This window comes from Zingiber officinale, chromosome 7B, assembly GCF_018446385.1.
Source record: "Zingiber officinale cultivar Zhangliang chromosome 7B, Zo_v1.1, whole genome shotgun sequence".
Taxonomy (NCBI): domain Eukaryota; kingdom Viridiplantae; phylum Streptophyta; class Magnoliopsida; order Zingiberales; family Zingiberaceae; genus Zingiber; species Zingiber officinale.
This window is the reverse complement of record NC_055999.1, coordinates 41,757,990-41,774,124: the sequence shown is the minus strand read 5'-3', so window position 1 is coordinate 41,774,124 and position 16,135 is coordinate 41,757,990.

Genomic DNA, 16,135 nt, shown 5'->3' with positions numbered 1-16,135 from the left:
TCATTGGTGGTAGAAAACTTTCCAACCTGTAAGTCTTGCTTGGAAGGGAAAATGACCAAGAGACCTTTTAAGGCGAAGGGGTATAAAGCCAAAGATGTGTTGGAATTGGTTCATTCTAATTTGTGTGGACCTATGACTATCCAAGAGAGAGGTGATTTTGAATATTTTCTCTTTTATAGATGACTATTCGAGATATGGGAACATTTACTTGATGTGCCGCAAGTCTGAGTCCTTTAATAAGTTCAAAAAATTTAAGGCTGATGTGGAGAAGCGTCATGGTAAAAATATCAAGACACTACGGTCTGATCGTGGTGGCAAGTACCTCTCAGGAGAGTTTAGGAATTACTTATCAGAGGGCGGGATTCAATCCCAATTGTCTGCACCTGGTATACACCAACAGAATGGTGTGGCGGAACGAAGGAATAGGACTCTTATGGAAATGGTTAGATCGATGATAAGTTATTATGAATTACCAAATTTATTTTGGGGATATGCTCTGGAAATGACAGCGTACATTCTGAACTTAGTACCTTCTAAATCAGTATCCTTTACTCCCACAGAATTGTGGAATGGGCGTAAGCCTAGTCTAAGACATGTTCGAATTTGGGGAAGTCTAGCACATTTGCTGAAGGGAAACGCTGATAAGTTACAATCACGTACAGAAGTTCGCTTGTTTGTAGGATATCCTAAAGGAACGAAAGGTGGTTTGTTTTATAGTCCTAAGGATCAGAAGGTCATTGTTAGCACCAATGCCCGATTTTTAGAAGAAGACTATGTAATGAACCACAATCCCATGAGTAAAATTGTTCTTGAAGAAATTAGAGAGGACAGGTCTAATATAGTACCAACAGTATAAGATGAGATACCACAAGAAACTACAACACGTGTCACAAATGATGCACAATTACAAGCAGTGTCACGTTGTAGTGGGAGGATTGTTCGTCAACCTGATAGATTCATGTTTTTGAGAGAGTCTTCGGACTTGATCCCTGGTAAACATGAACATGATCCCTCGACATATGACGAAGCACTCCAAGATAAAGATGCAATATCTTAGCAAAGTGCAATGAACTCTGAAATAGAATCTATATATTCTAATAAAGTCTGGGAGCTGGTAGAACCACCAAATGGTGTAAAACCCATTGGATGTAAGTGGGTCTACAAAAGGAAAAGAGGGGCAGACGGGAAGGTGGAAATCTTTAAAGCGAGGCTTGTTGCGAAAGGGTATACTCAGAAAGAGGGAATCGATTATAATGAAACCTTTTCACCAGTAGTCATGCTTAACTCTATCCGGATTCTTTTATCTATTGCTACTCATATAGATTATGGGATTTGACAAATGGATGTCAAGACAGCTTTCCGTAATGGAAGTCTTGAAGAAAGCATCCATATAAAGAAACCAGAGGGATTCATTGCAAAGGGCAAAGAGAATCTTGTATGTAAGCTCAATCGGTCTATTTATGGACTAAAGCAAGCTTCAAAATCTTGGAATATCTGGTTTAATGAAGTGATCCAGTCTTATGGATTTATTCAGTGTCCGGATGAGTCTTGTGTATACAAGAAGAGTGACGGAAACGTGATGGTATTGCTTGTACAATAAGTAGATGATAGTTTGTTCATTGGCAACAATGTCAAAGTATTATCAGACGTAAGGATATGGTTGTCCAAACAGTTTGATATGAAGGACTTGGGAGAATGTGGACATATTCTTGGGATCAAAGTAATAAGGGATTGTAAGAAAAAGATGTTATGCTTATTCCAAGCATCATACATCGATACTATCCTTGCTCATTTTATTATGCAGAACTCCAAGAAAGGTTTCTTACCTTTTCGGCATGGAGTACCTCTGTCTAAAGAGATGTCTCCTAAGACACCAAAGGAAATAGAGGAGATGAAGACAATTCCTTATCCTTCGGTTGTAGGAAACCTAATAATGTATGCAATGCTATGTACGAGACCAGATATCTATTTTGTCGTAGTCATGGGTAGCAGATATCAAAGTAATCCAGGACAGAGACATTGGACTGTTATAAAGCATATATTAAAGTACTTGAGAAGGACTAGAGATTATTGTTGGTGCAGCGGGACCGACAAGAGGGGGGTGAATTGCCTGTCACTCAAAAAGTATACCCTCCTCAAAGAACTTTAACTCAAAATGAAAGCAACAAGAGTATTATAAATTAAATGACAGAAACAAAAAGAGAGACGACTCAGCTATTTGACTTGGTTACAACCGAGACAGTTGTTAATCCAAGGCGGTTGGAAAGCACACTAAAAACGTCTCCTTCTTTGAAGGCGGAGAAGCCTTTTACACTTTGAGAGCACAAAAGTTGCTAAGAATGAAAGTACAGAGTTGTTTCGAATAGCTGTTCGAGACCCCTTTATATAGGGGTTCCAGAACTTATCAGATCACCTGATCTTCGGGATCAGGTTTTGACTCGAGAGGGATCGGTCGACCGCTCCCCAGGTTCAGTCGATCGAACCTGATGAACTCTCCCAGCTTTCCGTCTGGATGCAGACTCTGTGGATCGAGCTTAGGTTCGGTCGAGCGATCCTTGCGTTCGGTCGACCGATCAACCAACGGTCTCCCTAAGCTGCCCCGATCAGCATGCTCGACTAGGTCTTCTGGTTTATCTTCGCTTTGGTCGATCGATCAGAGGGGCCGATCGACCGATCAGCCAACGGCTGGTTGCTGACATGGCTACAACGGCTGGCTTCTGAAGATAGGGGTTCGGTCGACCGATCATGGCATTCGGTGGACCGAACACTTATCAAGTCAACTCCCGGTTGACTTGCTCTGGTTCGGTTTGCTTGGGTGATTTCGGCCAACCGGAATAGGGCTCACCCGAACCAAATTCCCGGCCTTCTCCTCGAGCAGTCTTCCGTCCCGGCTTTACGTCTCTCGAACGTCGTGCACGTTCTTCACGCCCACCGGTGTACTCTTCCGCAGCTCTCTCGTCCTTCGGACGCACCGAGCCCGTCGGCTCCCTTCACGTGTCGTCCTTTTCGCTAGCTGCGTCTTCCGCTCGACTTCCTGCGCTCCTAAGCTCCTGCACACTTAGACACTAGGATCAGAAAAATAGAACCTAGCCTAAACTTGGTTGATCACATCAAAACAACCACAAGGTTCAACAATCTCCCCCTTTTTGATGTGCATCAACCCAAGTTTAAGTTATAGTAAAAACAAACAAATAGTAATTTTAAGAAAATTACAAAACTAACATTTTAAGCACAAATTTTTTTTAAAAAAAATTTAATTTTCCTAACTCCCCCTAAACTTGTTACTTAGTCTCCACCTTTTATCACAACAAAAATGGGGGGAAAATTTTCTAAGACATTTTGAAAAAAAAAATTTGCTAAGTGAAAATTTAATATAATTTTTAGAAAAACTTTGCTTAGATAAATCTAATTTCAGAAAAGATCTTAATTAAAAAAATTTGAGAATTTTTTTTAAGTAAAACTTTCAAGAAACATTTTTCTAGATAAAAAAAATAATTTTGAAGAATTTCTAAGGAAATGTTTAAAAACTTTTCAAAACATTATTTAATTTTAATTTTAATGCTTTTATCATAAAGTTAATCAAACAGTTTATTTTGATATTTCGACTTCCAAGTCGTGGCGAGACACTAGGCCTTCTTGGTTATTGGAGCAATAACATCTTCCTTAGACAAAGCTTCATAAAGAAATTCATTTTTTAATTTTCTCACTGTAAGCTTTTAACCAAAATAAAAATTTAAACTAGCAACGATTTTGTAACCCAGTAAAGGTTCCTTTCTACAGGGTTGGTCAAAAACTAAGGGGATACTTATCCATTAGGTATTCTGCTAAGTTGACCTTGATGTTTTCTTACATACCAGTTTAATTTTCCATAAACATTAATTTTTTATTTTTGAAAAGCATTAGTTTTTAAACATGAATTTTTAGTTTTCAATTTTTCAATTTTCAAATTTAATTTCTCATTTTCTAAATTCAAATTTTCTAACTTTGTTTTTAAATTGGCAATTTCTTTTTCTGATTTGACTAAGTCTTTAGTAAGTACTTTGATAAACATAAAAGACTGAGAAGGAGTGAGATCACGTACCTTACTTACCTCACTTGGTGATGCTCCCCCTTCATCGTAACTTTCTTCTTCTGATTCTCCCCCTTGATCAATGCTCATCTTTGCGTCTGAGTCATCTTCGAAGAGATGGTTGGCCACCAGTGCTAGTCCCGAGAAAGCTTCGGCTTCTGACTCGGAGGATGAAGAATCATCCCATGTAGCCTTCAGGCTCTTGCGTGTAGAGGACGTCGGTTTTTTAGGCTTCTCTTTGTTCTTTTTCTTCAATTTGGGGCAGTCATCCTTGATGTGCCCTTCCTCGTTGCAGTTGTAGCATCGGACCGTCCTTCTGTTGCTTTAATGCTTTCTCGACTGCGATTTAAATTTATTAGTTTTAACAAATTTATTTATCTTTCTTACCAATAATGTTGCTTCGTTTTCATCGATCGAGGCTTCGGAGTCAGAATCGTTTATTCTTGCCTTTAAGGCAATGTTCTAACTAGTCTTCTCTACTCCATTGGGCTTTGCAACTCGAGATTCGTGAAGTTCAAAAGTCGAAAACAAATTTTCTAAAGTACTTACCTCGAAGTCCTTAAAGATGTAGTATGCATCTACTAAGGACGTCCATTCTGGAGTTCTGGGGAAGGCGTTGAGCGTGTACCGGATAGAGTCTCGGTTCGTTACTTCTTCACCAAGGTTGCTTAGTTGAGTTATTAGCTCCTTAATTCTTACTTGGAGTTGCGCTTCCTTCTCGTCGGTGTTCATCCGGAGATTCGTTAGTTGTGTCCGAAGAATGTCGCGCCTCGCTAGCTTTGCTTCCGAGGTACCTTCGTGGAGTTCAAGGAATTTCTCCCAGAGGTCTTTTGCAGAGTCGTAGCTTCCGATCTGCCTTACCTCCTGGGGCGGAAGAATGCTGAGCAAGTGGAACTCAGCCTTTCCGTTAGCCACGAAATCAGCCTACTCCTTGTTCGTCCATTGGCATTCTTCTTTGTCTTTTGGAGCTGCAAAACCAAATTTCATTGTAATAAGAATGTCAACATCCGTTTTAAAGAATACCTCCATTTTTCGCTTCCATGTAGCGAAATCTCCGTCGAACTTTGGGGGATGAATGTTCGCATCGGCCATTGTCCTGATCTTTATGCTTCAGATGGCGGTTAGTCCTTTTGAGGCTGTTGGGCTCTGATACCACTTGTTGGTGCAGCGGGACCGGCAAGAGGGGTGTGAATTGCCTGTCACTCAAAAAGTATACCCTCCTCAAAGAACTTTAACTCAAAATGAAAGCAACAAGAGTATTATAAATTAAATGACAGAAACAAAAAGAGAGACAACTCAGCTATTTGACTTGGTTACAACCGAGACGGTTGTTAATCCAAGGCGGTTGGAAAGCGCACTAGAAACGTCTCCTTCTTTGAAGGCGGAGAAGCCTTTTACACTTTGAGAGCACAAAAGTTGCTAAGAATGAAAGTACAGAGTTGTTTCGTATAGTTGTTCGAGACACCTTTATATAGGGGTTACAGAACTTATCAGATCACCTGATCTTCGGGATCAGGTTTTGACTCGAGAGGGATCGATCGACCGATCCATAGGTTCGATCGACCGATCCATAGGTTCGGTCGACCGAACCTGATGAACTCTCTCATCTTTCCGTCTAGATGCAGGCTCTGTGTATCGAGCTTAGGTTCGGTCGATCGATCCTTGCATTTGGTCGACCGATCAGCCAACGGTCTCCCTGAGCTGGCTCGATCAGCACGCTCGACTAGGTCTTCTAGTTTGTCTTCGGTTCGGTCGACCGATCAGAGGGTCCGGTCGACCAATCAGCCAACGACCGATTGCTGACATGGCTGCAACGGCTAGCAACTGAATATAGGGGTTCGGTCGACCGATCATGGTGTTCGGTCGACCGAACACTTGTCAAGTCAACTCCCGGTTGACTTGCTCTTGTTCGATTTACTTGGGTGATTTCGGCCAACCGGAATAGGGCTCACCCGAACCCAATCCCCGGCCTTCTCCTCGAGCAGTCTTCCGTCCGGCTTTACGTCCCTCGAACGTCGCGCACGTTCTTCACGCCCACCGGTGTTCCATTCCGCAGCTCTCTCGTCCTTCGGACGAACCGAGTCCGTCGGCTCTCTTCCCGTGCCGTCCTTTTAGCTAGATGCGTCTTCCGCTCGACTTCCTGCGCTCCTAAGCTCCTGCACACTTAGACACTAGGATCAGACAAACAGAACCTAGCCTAAACTTGGTTGATCACATCAAAACAACCACGGGGTCCAACAATCTCCCCCTTTTTGATGTGCATCAACCCAAGTTTAAGTTAGGGTAAAAACAAGCAAATAGTAATTTTAAGAAAATTACGAAACTAACATTTTAAGCACAAATTTTTTTTAAAAAAAATTAATTTTCCTAACTCCCCCTAAACGTGTTATTTAAGTCTCCCCCTTTTATCACAACAAAAATGGGGAGAAAATTTTCTAAGACATTTTGAAAAAAAAATTTGCTAAGTGAAAATTTAATATAACTTTTAGAAAACTTAGCTTAGATAAATCTAATTTCAGAAAAGATCTTAATTAAAAAAAATTGAGAATTTTTTTTAAGTAAAACTTTCAAGAAATATTTTTCTAGATAAAAAAAATATTTTTGAAGAATTTCTAAGGAAATGTTTAAAAACTTTTCAAAGTATTATTTAATTCTAATTTTAATGCATTTATATTAAAGTTAATCAAACAGTTTATTTCGATATTACGACTTCCATGTCGTGGCGAGGCACTAGGCCTTCTTGGTTATTGGAGCAACAACCACTTCCTTAGACAAAGCTTCATAAAGAAATTCATGGTTTAATTTTCTCACTGTAACCTTTTAACTATAATAAAAATTTAAACTAGCAACAATTTTGTAACCCAGTAAAGGTTCCTTCCTACAGGGTTGGTCAAAAACTAAGGGGATACTTATCCATTAAGTATTCTTCTAAGTTGGCCTTGATGTTTTCTTACATACCAGTTCAATTTTCCATAAACATTAATTTTTGATTTTTGAAAAGCATTAGTTTTTAAACATGAATTTTTAGTTTTCAATTTTTCAATTTCCATATTTAATTTCTCACTTTCTAAATTCAAATTTTCTAACTTTGTTTTTAAATTGGCAATTTTTTTTTTCTGATTTGACTAAGTCTTTAGTAAGTACTTTGATAAACTTAAAAGACTGAGAAGGAGTGAGATCACGTACCTTACTTACCTCACTTGGTGATGCTCCCCCTTCATCGTAACTTTCTTCTTCTGATTCTCCCCCTTGATCAATGCTCATCTTTGAGTCTGAGTCATCTTCGAAGAGATGGTTGGCCACTAGTGCTAGTCCCGAGAAAGCTTCGGCTTCTGACTCGGAGGATGAAGAATCATCCCATGTAGCCTTCAGGCTCTTGCGTGTAGAGGACGTCGGTTTTTTAGGCTTCTCTTTGTTCTTTTTCTTCAATTTGGGGCAGTCATCCTTGATGTGCCCTTCCTCATTGCAGTTGTAGCATCGGACCGTCCTTCTGTTGCATTGATGCTTTCTCGACTGTGATTTAAATTTATTAGTTTTAACAAATTTATTTAGCTTTCTTACCAATAATGTTGCTTCGTTTTCATCGATCGAGGCTTCGGAGTGAGAACCATTTATTCTTGCCTTTAAGGCAATATTCTGACTAGTTTTCTCTACTCCATTGGGCTTTGCAACTCGAGATTCGTGAAGTTCAAAAGTAGAAAACAAATTTTCTAAAGTACTTACCTCGAAGTCCTTAAGATGTAGTATGCATCTACTAAGGACGTCCATTCTGGAGTTTTGGGGAAGACGTTGAGCGTGTACCGGATAGAGTCTCGGTTCGTTACTTCTTCTCCAAGGTTGCTTAGTTGAGTTATTAGCTCCTTAATTATTACTTGGAGTTGCGCTACCTTCTCGTCGGTGTTCATCCGGAGATTCGTTAGTTGTATCCGAAGGATGTCGCGCCTCACTAGCTTTTCTTCCGAGCTACCTTCGTGGAGTTCTAGGAATTTCTCCCAGAGGTCTTTTGCGGAGTCGTAGCTTCCGATCCGACTTATCTCCTGGGGCGGAAGAACGCTGAGCAAGTGGAACTCAGCCTTTCCGTTAGCCACGAAATCAGCCTGCTCCTTCTTCGTCCATTGGCATTCTTCTTTGTCTTTTGGAGTTGCAAAACCATATTTCATTGTAATAAGAATGTCAACATCCGTTTTAAAGAATACCTCCATTTCTCCCTTCCATGTAGCGAAATCTCCGTCGAACTTTGGGGGATGAATGTTCGCATTGGCCATTGTCCTGATCTTTATGCTTCAGATGGCGGTTAGTCCTTCTGAGGCTGTTGGGCTCTGATACCACTAGTTGGTGTAGCGGGATCGGCAAGAGGGTGGTGAATTGCCTGTCACTCAAAAAGTATACCCTCCTCAAAGAACTTTAACTCAAAATGAAAGCAACAAGAGTATTATAAATTAAATGACAGAAACAAAAAAAGAGACAACTCAGCCATTTGACTTGGTTACAACCGAGACGTTTGTTAATCTAAGGCGGTTGGAAAGCGCACTAGAAACGTCTCCTTCTTTGAAGGCGGAGAAGCCTTTTACACTTTGAGAGCACAAAAGTTGCTAAGAATGAAAGTACTAAGTTGTTTCGAATAACTGTTCGAGACCCCTTTATATAGGGGTTCTAGAACTTATCAGATCACTTGATCTTCGGGATCAGGTTTTGACTCGAGAGGGATCGATCGACCGATCCATAGGTTCGGTCAACCGAACCAGATGAACTCTCCAAGCTTTCCGTCTGGATGCAGGCTCTGTGGATCGAGCTTAGGTTCGGTCGATCGATCCTTGCATTCGGTCGACCGATCAGCCAACTGTCTCCCTGAGCTGGCTCGATCCGCACACTCGACTAGGTCTTCTGGTTTATCTTCGGTTCGGTTGACCGATCAGAGGGTCCGATCGACCAATCAGCCAACGGCTGGTTGCTGACGTGGCTGCAACGGCAAGCAACTGAAGATAGGGGTTCGGTGGACCGATCATGGCATTCGGTCGACCGAACACTTGTCAAGTCAACTCCCGGTTGACTTGCTCTGGTTCGGTTTGCTTCGGTGATTTTGGCCAACCGGAATAGGGCTCACCCGAACCCAATTCCCGGCCTTCTCCTCGAGCAGTCTTTCGTCCCGGCTTTACGTCCCTCGAATGTCGCGCACATTCTTCACGCCCACCGGTGTACTCTTCCTTGCTCTCTCGTCCTTCGGACGCACCGAGCCCGTCGGCTCCCTTCACGTGCCGTCCTTTTCGCTAGCTGCATCTTCCGCTTGACTTCCTGCGCTCCTAAGCTCCTGCACACTTAGACACTAGGATCAGACAAACAGAACCTAGCCTAAACTTGGTTGATCACATCAAAACAACCACGGGGTCCAACAATCTCCCCCTTTTTGATGTGCATCAACCCAAGTTTAAGTTAGGGTAAAAACAAACAAATAGTAATTTTAAGAAAATTACGAAACTAACATTTTAAGCACAAAATTTTTTAAAAAAATTTAATTTTCCTAACTCCCCCTAAACTTGTTACTTAAGTCTCCCCCTTTGATAACAAAAAAAATGGGGGGAAAATTTTCTAAGACATTTTGAAAAAAAAATTTACTAAGTGAAAATTTAATATTATTTTCTTAAAAACTTAGCTTAGATAAATCTAATTTCAGAAAATATCTTAATTAAAAAAAATGAGAATTTTTTTTAAGTAAAACTTTCAAGAAACATTTTTCTAGAAAAAAAAATAATTTTGAAGAATTTCTAATGAATTGTTTTAAAAATCTTCAAAGAATTATTTAATTCTAATTTAAATTCTTTTATCATAAAGTTAATCAAACAGTTTATTTCGATATTACGAGTTCCATGTCGTGGCGAGGCACTAGGCCTTCTTGGTTATTGGAGAAACAACCACTTCCTTAGACAAAGCTTCATAAAGAAATTCATTGTTTAATTTTCTCACTGTAAACTTTTAACTAAAATAAAAATTTAAACTAGCAATGATTTTGGAACCCAGTAAAGGTTTCTTCCTACAGGGTTGGTCAAAAACTTACGGGGTACATATCCTTTAAGTATTCTTCTAAGTTGACATTGATGTTTTCTTAAATACCAGTTTAATTTTCCATAAACATTAATTTTGATTTTTGAAAAGCATTAGTTTTTAAACATGAATTTTTAGTTTTCAATTTTTCAATTTCCAAATTTAATTTCTCATTTTATAAATTCAAATTTTCTAACTTTGTTTTTAAATTGACAATTTCTTTTTCTGATTTGACTAAGTCTTTAGTAAATACTTTGATAAACTTAAAAGACTGAGAAGGAGTGAGATCACGTACCTTACTTACCTCACTTGGTGATGCTCCCCCTTCATCGTAACTTTCTTCTTCTGATTCTCCCCCTTGATCAATGCTCATCTTTGAGTCTGAGTCATCTTCGAAGAGATGGTTGGCCACCAGTGCTAGTCCCGAGAAAGCTTCGGCTTCTAACTCGGAGGATGAAGAATCATCCCATGTAGCCTTCAGGCTCTTGCGTGTAGAGGACGTCAGTTTTTTAGGCTTCTCTTTGTTCTTTTTCTTCAATTTGGGGCAGTCATCCTTGATGTGCCCTTCCTCAATGCAGTTGTAGCATCGGACCGTCCTTCTGTTGCGTTGATGTTTTATCGACTGCGATTTAAATTTATTAGTTTTAACAAATTGATTTAGCTTTCTTACCAATAATTTTGCTTCGTTTTCATCGATCGAGGCTTCGGAGTCAGAACCGTTTATTCTTGCCTTTAAGGCAATGTTCTGACTAGTCTTCTCTACTCCATTGGGCTTTGCAACTCGAGATTCGTGAAGTTCAAAAGTAGAAAACAAATTTTCTAAAGTACTTACCTCGAAGTCCTTAAAGATGTAGTATGCATCTACTAAGGATGTCCATTCTGGAGTTTTGGGGAAGACGTTGAGCGTGTACCGGATAGAGTCTCGGTTCGTAACTTCTTCTCCAAGGTTGCTTAGTTGAGTTATTAGCTCCTTAATGATTACTTGGAGTTGCGCTACCTTCTCGTCGGTGTTCATCCGGAGATTCGTTAGTTGTATCCGAAGGATGTCGCGCCTCACTAGCTTTGCTTCTGAGGTACCTTCGTGGAGTTCTAGGAATTTCTCCCAGAGGTCTTTTGCGGAGTCGTAGCTTCCGATCCTTCTTACCTCCTGGGGCGGAAGAACGCTGAGCAAGTGGAACTCAGCCTTTCCGTTAGCCACGAAATCAGCCTGCTCCTTCTTCGTCCATTGGCATTCTTCTTTGTCTTTTGGAGTTGCAAAAGCATATTTTATTGTAATAAGAATGTCAACATCCGTTTTAAAGAATACCTCCATTTCTCGATTCCATGTAGCGAAATCTCCGTCGAACTTTGGGGGATGAATGTTCGCATCGGCCATTCTCCTGATCTTTATGCTTCAGATGGCGGTTAGTCCTTCTGAGGCTGTTGGGCTCTGATACCACTTGTTGGTGCAACGGGACCGGCAGGAGGGGGGTGAATTGCCTGTCACTCAAAAAGTATACCCTCCTCAAAGAACTTTAACTCAAAATGAAAGCAACAAAAGTATTATAAATTAAATGACAGAAACAAAAAGAGAGACAACTCAGCTATTTGACTTGGTTACAACCGAGACGTTTGTTAATCCAAGGCGGTTGGAAAGCGCACAAGAAACGTCTCCTTTTTTGAAGGCGGAGAAGCCTTTTAAACTTTGAGAGCACAAAAGTTGCTAAGAATGAAAGTACTAAGTTGTTTCGAATAGCTGTTCGAGACCCCTTTATATAGGGGTTCCAGAAATTATCAGATCACCTGATCTTCGGGATCAGGTTTTGACTCGAGAGGGATCGATCGACCGATCCATAGGTTCGGTCGACCGAACCTGATGAACTCTCCCAGCTTTCCGTCTGGAGGCAGGCTATGTGGATCGAGCTTAGGTTTGGTCGATCGATCCTTGCATTCGGTCGACCGATCAGCCAACGGTCTCCCAGAGCTGGCTCGATCAGCACACTCGATTAGGTCTTCTGGTTTATCTTCGGTTCGGTCGACCAATCAGAGGGTACGATCGACCAATCTGCCAACGGCTGGTTGCTGACGTGGCTGCAACGGCTAGCAACTAAAGATAGGGGTTTGGTCGACCGATCATGGCGTTCGGTCGACCGAACACTTGTCAAGTCAACTCCCGGTTGACTTGCTCTGGTTCAGTATGCTTGGGTGATTTCGGCTAACCGGAATAGGGCTGACCTGAACCCAATTCCCGGTCTTCTCCTCGAGCAGTTTTCCATCCCGGCTTTACGTCCCTCGAACGTCGCGCACGTTCTTCACGCCCACCGATGTACCATTCCGCAGCTCTCTTATCCTTCGGACACACCGAGGCCGTCGGCTCCCTTCCCGTGCCGTCCTTTTAGCTAGCTGCGTCTTCCGCTCGACTTCCTGCGCTCCTAAGCTCCTACACACTTAGACACTAGGATCAGACAAACAGAACCTAGCCTAAACTTGGTTGATCACATCAAAATAACCACGGGGTCCAATAATCTCCCCCTTTTTGATGTGCATCAACCCAAGTTTAAGTTAGGGTAAAAACAAACAAATAGTAATTATAAGAAAATTACGAAACTAACATTTTAAGCACAAAATTTTTTAAAAGAAATTAATTTTCCTAACTCCCCCTAAACTTGTTACTTAAGTCTCCCCCTTTGATAACAACAAAAATGGGGGGGAAATTTTCTAAGACATTTTGAAAAAAAAATTTATTATGTGAAAATTTAATATTATTTTATGAAAAACCTAGCTTAGATCAATCTAATTTCAGAAAAGATCTTAATTAAAAAAAAATGAGAATTTTTTTAAGTAAAACTTTCAAGAAACATTTTTCTAAAAAAAAAATAATTTTGAAGAATTTCTAATGAAATGTTTAAAAACTCTTCAAAGAATTATTTAATTCTAATTTTAATTCTTTTACCATAAAGTTAATCAAACAGTTTATTTCGATATTTCGGCTTCCAGGTCGTGGCGGGCACTAGGCCTTCTTGGTTATTGGAGCAACAACCAGTTCCTTAAACAAAGATTCATAAAGAAATTCATTGTTTAATTTTCTGACTGTAACCTTTTAACTAAAATGAAAAGTTTAACTAGCAATGATTTTGGAACCCAGCAAAGGTTTCTTCCTACAGGGTTGGTCAAAAACTTAGGGGGTACATATCCTTTAGGTATTCTTCTAAGTTGACATTGATGTTTTCTTAAATACCAGTTTAATTTTCCATAAACATTAATTTTGATTTTTGGAAAGCATTAGTTTTTAAACATGAATTTTTAGTTTTCAATTTTTCAATTTCCAAATTTAATTTCTCATTTTATAAATTCAAATTTTCTAACTTTGTTTTTAAATTGGTAATTTCTTTTTCTGATTTGACTAAGTCTTTAGTAAATACTTTGATAAACTTAAAAGACTGAGAAGGAGTGAGATCACATACCTTACTTACCTCACTTGGTTATGCTCCCCCTTCATCGTAACTTTCTTCTTCTGATTCTCCCTTGATCAATGCTCATCTCTGAGTCCGAGTCATCTTCGAAGAGATGGTTGGCCACCAGTGCTAGTCCCGAGAAAGCTTCGGCTTCTGACTCAGAGGATGAAGAATCATCCCATGTAGCCTTCAGGCTCTTGCGTGTAGAGGATGTCGGTTTTTTAGGCTTCTCTTTGTTCTTTTTCTTCAATTTGGGGCAGTTATCCTTGATGTGCCCTTCCTCATTGCAGTTGTAGCATCGGACCGTCCTTCTATTGCGTTGATTCTTTCTCGAATGCGATTTAAATTTTTTAGTTTTAACAAATTTATTTAGCTTTCTTACCAATAATGCTGCTTCGTTTTCATCGATCGAGGCTTCGGAGTCAGAACCGTTTATTCTAGCCTTTAAGGCAATGTTCTGACTAGTCTTCTCTACTCCATTGGGCTCTGCTACTCGAGATTCGTGAAGTTCAAAAGTAAAAAAACAAATTTTCTAAAGTACTTACCTCGAAGTCCTTAGATATGTAGTATGCATCTACTAAGGACGCCCATTCTGGAGTTCTGGGGAAGGCATTGAGCGCGTACCGAATAGAGTCTCGGTTCGTTACTTCTTCTCTAAGGTTTCTTAGTTGAGTTATTAGCTCCTTAATCCTTGCTTGGAGTTGCGCTACCTTCTCTCCGTTGTTCATCCGAAGATTCGTTAGTTGTTTCTGAAGGATGTCGCGCCACGCTTGCTTTGCTTCCGAGGTACCTTCGTGGATTTCTAGGAATTTCTCCCAGAGGTCTTTTGCGGAGTCGTAGCTTCCGATCCGACTTACCTCCTGGGGTGGAAGAACACTGAGTAAGTGGAACTCAGCCTTTCCGTTAGCCACGAAATCAACCTGCTCCTTCTTCATCCATTGGCATTCTTCTTTGTCTTTTGGAGCTGCAAAACCATATTTCATTGTAATAAGAATGTCAAAATCCATTTTAAAGAATACCTCCATTTTTCGCTTCCATGTAGCAAAATCTCCGTCGAACTTTGGGGGATGAATGTTTGCGACGACCATTGTCCTGATCTTTATGCTTCAGATGGCGGTTAGTCCTTCTGAGGTTGTTGGGCACTAATACCACTTGTTGGTGCAGTGGGACCGGCAAGAGGGGGTGAATTGCCTGTCACTTAAAAAGTATACCCTCCTCAAAGAACTTTAACTCAAAATGAAAGCAACAAGAGTATTATAAATTAAATGCCAGAAACAAAAAGAGAGACAACTCAGCTATTTGACTTGGTTACAACCGAGACGGTTGTTAATCCAAGGCGGTTGGAAATTCTACTAGAAACGTCTCCTTCTTTGAAGGCAGAGAAGCCTTTTACACTTCGAGAGCACAAAAGTTGCTAAGAATGAAAGTATAGAGTTGTTTCGAATAGTTGTTCGTGTAACGACCCGCCTTCTACTAACTAGGCTGTGGGGCCGATCGCTACATTATGCTGTGCTAAATTACTATTGCAGAAATCTGGATTGATTAAAATTTTGCTAAACTGATTACTGTAAAATCTGAACTTAATATTCTAGGTGTACCTAGGAGTTGTACACATGCTAGGGAAGATAATCTATGCCTCTCGGATGTCCTTCTAGCTGTAATCAGGCATTTCAATCGATCCATGGGTCGATTGGGCTGTCGGATCGATCCAGTGATCGATCCAGCTTGATACTGGCACGGAAGAAAACTCTGGATCGGTCGGCTGACCGATCCATAAGCTATATTGCTTCTGTATGCGGCTGGATCGGTCTACCGACCGATCCAGGAGCACACTGATCGGTCGGCTTGACCGATCCAGTGGCTATATTGCTTCTGTATGCGGCTGGATCGATCTACCGACCGATCCAGGAGTACACTGATCGGTCGGCTGACCGATCGGTGAGCTTCTGTACTCTCTGTTCGCATCTGGATCGGTCGGCTGACCGATCCATAACAGACGCTAACTCTCTGTTCGCGATTGGATTGGTCAGATGACCGATCCAGCGGCACAACCCAATTCTGATCGATCTGTAGATCAATCTGGGTTTCTGATTTCGCACTGAAACTGTGATTTTAGCACTAGTTCGTGCCAAAATCTCATATAAGAGTTCTAAAATCAATTGAAATAAGTTCTAACATCTATTAACTAGCATTCCAACATAATTACTAACAACTTAAACAAATCTTCCATGGTTAAAACATTCTAAGGTCTAAAAGTGCATAAAGGTAATTGAGAAAAGAAACTAAGTTCTTAATTTGCTAAACTCCCTAAGGATCTTCATTCCAGGTTCCTGCCACACACACCATCACTGCATTGACCTTCAGCTTCCTCTGCTAATCCATTTTCCCTTTACCTTTATCTGCAGTATAAGGAAAAAGTATCTGTAAGCTTTAAGCTTAGTAAGAAACCATCTACCTCACTAAAACATGCAATGATGCAAACATGTTTTTAAAGAATGCTATTTGAAAACATGCACTGAATTCGTTAAAGCATGACATACTGAAGTTACATGGCATAAACACTGAAACATGACATGCATAATAAAATCTAAGC